The following is a 10,743-nucleotide window of genomic DNA, read 5'->3' on the forward strand; positions in this document are numbered from 1 at the left end:
GAACACCTTTAAGAATGCATGGACTGAGTTATCCCAAGTAAAGCCAAGACCAATTCCTCAAAAAAGAGGAAGCTAGTCTGGTGGACCCTGGCCATAAATAAACTTTAGAACAGAAGGAGGAAACTCCTGCAAGATAGAACAAAATCCCAAAATAAGAAGGCATCTCTGATTAACATCAGTAAAAAACTGCGCTCCCTCATTAAATCATCCAAGGCCAACTTCGAAAGAAAAGTAGCCAATGACTCTAAGGATAACCACAAGGCCTTCTTTAACTATGTCAAGAGTCTAGGGGCAAACTCTCAGATATGCTCTGAGCTAGTGCATAATGGCCATAAATACACTGAACCAACCGACATTGCCAACATCCTGGCTGACAAGTTCAGTGCAAACTTCATCCCCCCCCCCTCTCCACCAAAGGGGCTAGCACCCATCCCAGAAGAATGTGGCGCTCCAGATATCTCAGACACACAAGTAAAGACAGCCCTTGCAAAGGCCAAAAACACAGCATCAATGGGACCAGATGCAATCCCAGGTTGTGTCTTACACGAGCTTCAAAATGAACTAACCCCCCATCTCAAATCACTATTCAAACTCAGCCTCTCTACAGGCTATGTACCCAAAGAATGGCATACAGCAACAGTCGTACCACTCCACAAAGGTGGTACCACAAATGACCCTGAGAACTATCGCCCTATAAACTTGACTAGCTTGGTCTGCAAAGCCATGGAACACATTATCATGGAGCTCATTAACAGGGACATTGGGAACCTCCAGACACTGGACCCCACTCAGTTCGGCTTTGTTAAAGGCAGATCTTGCCTCCTGAACTTGGTCGACTTCTTTGAAACAGTCACCAAGGCCATAGATGAAGGGAAGGTGGTCCACACAACATATCTGGACCTCACTAAGGCATTCAACACCATCCCACACTCAGGAATCATAGACAAACTCACCAGCTTAAATATTAACCCCTATGTCACGAGATGGGTTGCCAATTGGCTCTCAGACAGAGCCCACACGGTAAAAGTGGCAGTATGACTCTAAACCAGTCACAAGCGGAGTCCCACAGGGCTCAGTCCTGGGACCCCTTCTGTTCGGTATATATTTCTCCGAACTACAGGCAAAGGCGGAGGGACTGTGGCTAACCAAGTTCGCAGATGACTGTAAATTGGGTGCAATAATTGACTCTCCAGCTGACACAGACATCCTGCAAAAGGGTCACACAGAGACAAAAACCTAGTGTCAAAGTCACAGCCTCAAGCTAAATGCCAAAAAATGCATAGTAATCCCATTTGGGAAAAACAAAGAACCTACAAACTACCACATAGATGGGAATCCACTAAGTACAGAAGAAGTAATTAGGGACCTGGGTACCCAAGTAGATAGCATGCTCTCCTTTGATACCCACATAGCCAAAACAGTCAGGAAATCCTTCTATGTGACACACCTGATCACAAAGGGTTTCTCATCTAGATCCAAGGAGGTGATTGTGCCCTCTTTACTCCTCACTCATTAGGCCCATAATAGAGTACAATGCCCCATTTGGGATGTACCTCACTAGACACCTGCAACAACTAGAAAGACCACAGAAGTACCTCACTAAGAGGATTAAGGGCCTTAAACAATTACCCTATGAAGCACGACTAAAAAAGCTCCAGCTGTTCTCAGTCACTTACTGTCTGCTCAGAGGTGACCTATGCCTGACCTATAGGGCCATGTCAAACCCTAAACTAATGGACATGCTTCACCTCAAAAAAACGAGATCCCTCAGAATCACTCGTTCTAGCGACTTGAACCTATGTACAACAATAAACAGGACATGCTGGAGGGATAGATTCCTGTCCCAGCGACTCCCCTCACTCTGGAATAGAATCCCAATCCATATTCGACAGAGCTCCTCTCTGACCCTTTTCAAGAGAAATCTTGATGAGTGGATGGGTAATCATAAGTTCTACCCTGGGATCACTTCAGGAGCCCTGTTGACAGAGGCCCAGGTTACTAATCTAATGGGGAGGCAAAAGCCATCACTCTGTGGCTAGGCTTATAAATGCCCATGGGCAGATAGCCTAGTACTTACCTATGAACCTATGAACCTATAACATGAAACTTCCCTGTAACTCTGAGGAGGGCATGGTCATCAGAGTATTCAGTTTAATTTCCGAAGTCCTGGAACAGAGATACCCGAAACTAGGGCAGCAAGGTGTCATCTACAAACTGACAGGATTTTCCAGGTATGCAACATAAAATAACCAACATGGCATGAAACAGAGCCAATGTTTTAAAGACCAGTTACAAAAACATGAGAATTTTTTCACATTTGAAGGAATAATGCAAAATTGTAGTCAAGTACCATTACGTAGGGGCTGATGTATGCAAGTGGGAAGTGTTACCAAAATCTTACATTAAGATAGGATACATACTTCGAAGACATTAAAAGACATTATTGAGTTATACAATTGTTTAGTAAACCAGTTATGAATATTAAACAATTTGATATCTAAATTCATATAAAAATGCATGGCTTACAGGTAAAGACACTTTGCCATCCTACTCACAAAGTTAAGACACCCACTTTAACCCTGATACATACCATCGAATATGGTCAGTTTTGAAGACTTTGACACTTTTGGAATATTGTGAAAGTATTAAATAAATAATTTGTGTAAGATGAACAAAACCATAAAACAGAATTATGCTGCCGATTCCTGTCATACATCCTTGGAAAAATATCACCCAGGTGAATATTACCACTGACACCTTAAAAATGTCACCCAGGTGAATACTCCCACTGAGACCATAAAAATGTCACACAGGTGAATACTCCCACTGGCACCTTAAAAATGTCACTCCTTCTATGTTACACACAGGGGACAGTTATTTCCATTAATAAACCTTGAACATTTCAGAAATCTGCAATATAAATGATAAATATGATATCTTTTTTGATACGAACACAATTGTGAAGTCCATTGTTTAAAGAAACTTTAGTATTTTATACTTTTGTAACTTACTTTATTTATTTGGTATTGCAAACTGTATTAGGTATATTTTCAGAAAACGTTTGACAGTCTTACTGGAAGGATGATTTTTTTTCTGGCTTGGAATAGATTAATTACTTCCCTGCTGCTCAGGAATGCATGAATTAAATACACTAGGAAAAGGATGGGAGCAGGTTTCGTTATCACAAACTATGGCTAGTCAGGCAAAAACTGAAAAGATATCCAGAGGCTTGGATGCCAGTGGCTCTCAGGACTATCAATGTATTTAATGAGTACAAATATAAGTAAGTTTTAGAGTGATTTTGATGTATAATTCAGAATATTAAGCTATGAATGAGGCACGTTCATTGAGTTTGAGTGGAGATATCTTTTAATTTTTGAAGGAACTCTTGTATGAGTCTGAGCTCACATTTTTGGGGATTTTGGATTGTATATGGTTCAGGGGCACAATTTCTTTGACATTGATGTAAAGTATCAGATTGGATGGTATGTCTGTGTCTCTGCTGTCTCCATCATGACCAGATACAACAAAGTCTCACATTGTTCTTATGCTACAGAACATGTTCACAAATAAATTACTGCTGCAGTTGCCTCAGCTGGATTATACCCCACTGAGATATACCAGCTAAGCTATATGACTTATACCCCACTGAGTTGTAACAGCTGGCCAGCCTACCAATGTCTTACGCCCGCCACAGCGTGTACCCAGGTTGGTGGCTGCATGAGATCCAAGAGCAGAAAACAATCAGCCCAGACAGCAAAATCTTTACTACTTTCTTACCCCCCTTAGAACGTGCTCCTCTTGCAGGCTTGAAGGACTGATGGTTGTCTCACAGTCTTCCATTGATGGGCAGATAAGTTTCCTTTGGAGAAAACCTTCCATAATACGATTTTTCTGTAAGAAACATTTCTGATGGGAAATCTGTATTTTATGGTACTGTCTTGAAATTGCCTGGCCTATGACTAGTTATCTTCCATTTTTTAAATTTAGTAGTTTGTGCTTATTTTAAGCTTTTTTGGGGAAAACTTTGCTTATTTTATGGAATGTAATGCCTTTTGTTTGGGGCTAGTGTGTTTTGGGTGTGTCATTGTTTATTTTGCTTATGAACACTACTTTTTACAGCTTACTTGTCACTGACTTACTCTGGCTGTGTTAAACTCCCCTTATGTCACCACTTCAGCCACCATGGACCATTTGTCAGTCACATTCTCCATGGCAGGCTGGTCATGTGTCCTTGGTGGGTATGGGACAGCCAGCGTCAGTCTCAGAGGAGGAAATGGGAAGTGTATCCCTGTGTAGCCAGGCTATGACCTGGTTTGTAATGTGAGTCCATCTCCTTCTAGGGATGTTCATAGAGGAACATAACGAAATATCATCTACAGAAATTCTGAGGAAAAAATGTTTAACGATTCTGTTGGCTTGTCACATGGTTTAGTGCAAGCATTAAAAAACTATTGTGACTGGAAATCTTGCAAAATATATTCACATTAAGTTTCCTCATTTTCTGGAAATTCTGTCTGATGATCAGGAATGGATTGGGAAAAGTAATCTCCTATTTTTTCTTCCCTAGTATCTGATTCCAACACTGAGAATCATATTTCCTCACAGTCTCCTATGAAATCATTTTCTTAAAGTATTTCTGGAATGAACAAGATGTTTCAGTGCCAACATACTAATATTCTAGCTTCCTTGAAGAAATACTATCAGTTATTATAAAGTGAATTTCCATAGCCTGCTGTTTCTCCTCTTACCAAGTTTGAAGGATGTTGTTGATACTGCTTGCATTATGCCTGGTAGTGAACATACAACCCTAAAGGCAGAGAGACTTTATAAAGTTCCTCATTCTTACAACTATTTGTTTTCTCATCCCATATTTGATCCTGCAGCTGTTTCTTTGTCAAAGCTTACTGCAATAAACAATTCACTTAATGCTAATTCCACTCTCTCTGTCAAGGATGGCAAACAATGTGGCATATTTTGGAAGTGAATTTATACTTCTGCCTTATTAGTCTTTAGCATTCAAAATGATCTGTCTCACATGCTAAAGTATCTCTTGGCTTCTTCTGACATGGAAGAACATTGCTGGTCGTTTTCCCTCTTTGGAAAGTAAGTCATTGAATTTTTTAATTGCTTCTGTTTCGCAGGTAACCAAAAATTCCTTAAAGCATTCTTATGACTGATAACTGCATTCAGTGCAGCAGCTTCTGATATGATATGATTTGCTTGGGTGAATACACTTTTCTAAAGATAACCACAAACAGGGGTGAAACAAAACTGTAAATCCAAAATAAAGGAAAGGAAATGCCACGGAAGTTCCAAAGTAAAATTGTATAGTTTTTAATCCACGACAGCAACAGTAAATCCACAACACAGCAACACAGCAACGGAAAGGCACCAACATTAACGCTATTAAGTCCAAATGCGTTTTCGTTTGTATCCCAAAACTTCATCAGATGTAATTTGTTAAGCAATTCTATCTAGTTTAAATACTCCATTCAATAAATTAATTAAAAAATTCACCAATTAAATTAATTACACCATTTAAAAAGACATCCTTTAAAAATACCTTAATCCACTTGTTAATGTATCACCATTTCATTATATACAAACATCTTTGGAAAGAAATTCAAAACTCATACATAATTAGAAAATAAATATATGCTTATATATTCCAACAAGAATTAATATGGTTAATGTATTGATTTATATAAAAACGCAATGTCTTAATTGTGACAGAAATATTAGCCAGTGAATAAACTGCCATCTACTGACCATACATATATATTGCAATTGAATTGTTGATTCCCAAAGGGAATTTTCAGAAAAATAATTTACATCAGTAAATAAATAAATAAATGCCTATTTTCACAAAATCAATGTATAGCTAAGCTCTTAAAAACCAAAATAATTCATATATACATATTTAAAAATCTATTAAAAATGCCACAATATTATAAATGTATAAAATAATTGATACACTAGACACAATTATACATATAGAATGAATAAGAAAGAAAAAAAATATATATAAATATTTTACAATTTAGCTGCCCTTAACTTCAAAATAGGGAGTATACTTGTGTATTCATTTAAGCCCGGGGGGTTGTAGGCCTCCAGCGTGATTTGCCACCAGAGCTCCCTGTATTCAATCTTTTCCTCCCAGAGTCCACCCCTTATATCTTTTTCAGTATGTTCAATAACTGTAAATGTAAAGCTTGCTTCAGGACATTCCCTTGTATGCCTATATAGGGCGTTTGTCTCCTTACAATTTTTAACATCATTAAGATGTTCATAGATTCTTCTTCTAAGCTTCCTTTCCGTTTTCCCTATATAGAATGAAGAGCAAGCTTTACAAAAGGCTAAGTATATTAAGCCCGTAGAATCACAATTATAATAATATTCTTCATTAGTTATTGTTCTGTTTCTACTTGTTATGTTTATACTATTACCATTTAGTATATATGGACATTGTGCACATCTACCGCACTTATATGTACCTTTTTTCTTTTGATCATTCAAATTATTGACTTTCTTATTCTCCAAAATATTTCTTATACTGTGTGCATTTTTGTATACTACTTTAGCTGGAATAGTTTTTGCTTTCTCTATATCAGTGGAATTAATAAATCTATTCCACTCTCTATGAAAAATCTGATTTACTTTATTGTTCACACCATTATATTCTAAAGTAAGGGCTAAATTGTAATTTTCCTGTACCTTGTCAGAAATTTTGTCTATATTAGGATTGTTCATCAAACCGCCTCCTCTTATTATGGGGGCAAATCTAGTTGATCTTCCATTTTCAACTTCCTGTTTAATTTCATTAATAAGTTTTTCTGGGTATCCTCTATCCCTAAACATATTACTTAGTGTATCACATTCTCTTATGAAATCTTCCTCGGTACTAGCCATTCTGCTACCCCTCACATATTGACCTTTGATAATATTTCTCTTACAATGTGTGGGATGTGCACTGTTGTAGTGCAGATAGGAATTGCAGTAGGTGGGTTTCCTGTACACTTTACTTTCTAGATTAACTCCTTTCTTATAAATCTCAATATCCAAATACTTTAAGGAGGTATTAGATATTGTCCAAGTAAATTTCAAAAAACTGGAAGACTGATTCAAATATTCTAAAAACTCTTTCAGTTTCTCATTACTTCCTGTCCAAAGAAGGACTATGTCGTCCAGAAATCTACGGTATAGTACCCACCATTTACTAAATGCACATTTCAACACATATTTTTCTTCCCACTTTGCCATTACCAAGTTAGCAAAGGTCGGGGCACATGCGGCACCCATCGCAACGCCCTGAATTTGCTTATAAAATTCACCATTGTAATACAAGAAATTATTCTGCAGCACAATGTCCATTAAACAAACTGATGCTAATTTAACATCGTTGGTCAGGCTACTGTCTTCATACACTATCTCTTCATAGAATTCCATACCCTCTTTATAGGGAATAGAGGAAAAGAGATCTATTACATCTATAGTAACAAAAGTAATGTTATCTATATCTACTATTCCAGAAACGTCTTTCAATAAATCCCATGAATCTTTTAATACTTGCTGTCTATTTACCCATAAACTTTTAGTCTTATTGTCGACAAATTTGGCCAAAGTGTGTGTCTTAGAGCCTTCTGCCGAAACAATAGGCCTTAATGGCGGATCTATTTCATTTTTATGGGTTTTAGGTATACCAAATATTAATGGGATTTTTGGTTTTTCTACCTTCAGGAAGTTATACATGTCTTGATCTATGGTACCTTCATACAGCATATCTTTTAAATGCATATCAATTCTGCTGTATGCAATATTTATTTCGTTTTTAGATACTATTTCGTATTTAGTGTTATTCCATAAAATCTTGTACATTCTACTGTCATATTCTACTTTATCCATGATAACAACCCCTCCCCCTTTATCGGGCTTCATTATTCTTAAATTAAAATCATTTTTCATATCATAGAGCAATCTCTTCTCATTTTTCCCCATGTTGTTAGGAAGTTTAGTAATGTCTAATTCTTCCTGTCTAATTTCCTTCTCTATCAATTTCTCAAAACACTTCAACTGGGGGTGTATAGGTGGGTTGTAAATGGATTTCTTCCTTAAGGTCATATCTGTTCTGTTTACAGAATTAGGGAACATGAAGTGTAAGTTAATTTTTCTTAAAAACACTTTGATGTCCATTAATGACTTTGTAATACTCCCTCTGTTATAAGGTATATATTTGAGACCTTTAGAAAGCAGGTTAAAATGGTCCTTTTCTAATTCTAAAGGACTGTAATTATAAATATTAAAATTATTATATGTCCATTTGTTATGATCATGTGTTATAATGTCTAAACAGGGTGGGGTTAGGGAATTCAGGGGGTGATTAACCTCCGTTAATACCTCCCCCTCCCCCTTCTCCCCCCCCTCCCATAAAAATTCCTTTCATTACCAAGTTGTTTATTCATAATTCTTTCGGATCTTCTCAAAGGGGGAAATTCTTCATCATACTCATTCTCACCTACAAATGGTACATATTCATTAGCTTGCTCCCCATTTACCTTATTATTTTCTTTATAAAAATTGTCCTTCTGACCTCTCCTATTAGATGGTAATGGATAACACATATTGTTTTGATATTCATATATATCACGGTCCATCTTTTTCATTTTTCTCTTTATAAGCTCATCTATGTTGTTATCTATGTCTTCTCTAACATTAAAGTACTTATTTCTTTCTTCTTCAATGGAAAAAAGTAAATCTTTCCTAATATTTTTATCCAGTATTTCTATTTCTTTATACAATTCTTCCTGTAGTCTAGTGTTCTCTTTCACCATAAGTTTAAGCATTTCGATACCACAATTATTAAAAATCTCTATCAATTCTTTATGAAAATCAGAATTTATTAAGACATTATTAGGGTATTTATATATTCTTAATCCCTTAGGCACAATCCGTTTAGCTATACATTCAGTTAAATAACCATTTTCAACATTTAAAATTCTATGCTTGTTCATTAATCTATATAAAATATTCAGGTTGTCCTTATAAGTGCTATGGCAGTTTTGCACTTTAGGACCCTTTTTGTTGTCTTTAAAGTCAAATTGATGTAACAACCAGTCCTTTAAATCCTGTGTATTGTTAACAGTACCTTTCCCAGCAGTACCACGAAGTGGCCTCTTATCTCGCTTATCCCTTGCTCCGTTTGCCTCCACGCTGGAAGTCTCTTTTAAAGCATTTGGCGTGTTTTCAGGGTTGAAGCTACCTCTAACTCGTTCCCTGTTGCAGCCGGCGTCATCATTCGCGCCCATAAGCTCCATTTCGCCATTACCGATATCCGTACCCCTCGCTAGTTCCGACCATTCGGTTCTCTGTGGGGAAACAGACTCTCTCCTTCTTTGTGCCGTTACCAGCGTGGAGGCTACGGGGGTAAGAAGGTTGATAAGCTCAGTGAGCTGTCCTATGAGCTTACGCGTCATACCGACGTCTTCCTGCAAAGATTTTGCAGGTACTTCCTGGCTTTCCATTCCAACCACCGAAACAGACTAAGAAAACCACAAACAGGGGTGAAACAAAACTGTAAATCCAAAATAAAGGAAAGGAAATGCCACGGAAGTTCCAAAGTAAAATTGTATAGTTTTTAATCCACGACAGCAACAGTAAATCCACAACACAGCAACACAGCAGGCACCAACATTAACGCTATTAAGTCCAAATGCGTTTTCGTTTGTATCCCAACACTTCATCAGATGTAATTTGTTAAGCAATTCTATCTAGTTTAAATACTCCATTCAATAAATTAACTAAAAAATTCACCAATTGAATTAATTACACCATTTAAAAAGACATCCTTTAAAAATACCTTAATCCACTTGTTAATGTATCACCATTTCATTATATGCAAACATCTTTAGAAAGAAATTCAAAAGGAAGTTGAAAATGGAAGATCAACTAGATTTGCCCCCATAATAAGAGGAGGCGGTTTGATGAACAATCCTAATATAGACAAAATTTCTGACAAGGTACAGGAAAATTACAATTTAGCCCTTACTTTAGAATATAATGGTGTGAACAATAAAGTAAATCAGATTTTTCATAGAGAGTGGAATAGATTTATTAATTCCACTGATATAGAGAAAGCAAAAACTATTCCAGCTAAAGTAGTATACAAAAATGCACACAGTATAAGAAATATTTTGGAGAATAAGAAAGTCAATAATTTGAATGATCAAAAGAAAAAAGGTACATATAAGTGCGGTAGATGTGCACAATGTCCATATATACTAAATGGTAATAGTATAAACATAACAAGTAGAAACAGAACAATAACTAATGAAGAATATTATTATAATTGTGATTCTACGGGCTTAATATACTTAGCCTTTTGTAAAGCTTGCTCTTCATTCTATATAGGGAAAACGGAAAGGAAGCTTAGAAGAAGAATCTATGAACATCTTAATGATGTTAAAATTGTAAGAGACAAACGCCCTATATAGGCATACAAGGGAATGTCCTGAAGCAAGCTTTACATTTACAGTTATTGAACATACTGAAAAGATATAAGGGGTGGACTCTGGGAGCAAAAGATTGAATACAGGGAGCTCTGGTGGCAAATCACGCTGGAGGCCTACAACCCCCCGGGCTTAAATGAATACACAAGTATACTCCCTATTTTGAAGTTAAGGGCAGCTAAATTGTAAAATATTTATATATATTTTTTCTTTCTTATTCATTCTATATGTATAATTG

This window comes from Protopterus annectens, chromosome 1.part1 (assembly GCF_019279795.1).
Source record: "Protopterus annectens isolate FY-2018-M chromosome 1.part1, PAN1.0, whole genome shotgun sequence".
In the NCBI taxonomy this organism is placed as follows: domain Eukaryota; kingdom Metazoa; phylum Chordata; order Ceratodontiformes; family Protopteridae; genus Protopterus; species Protopterus annectens.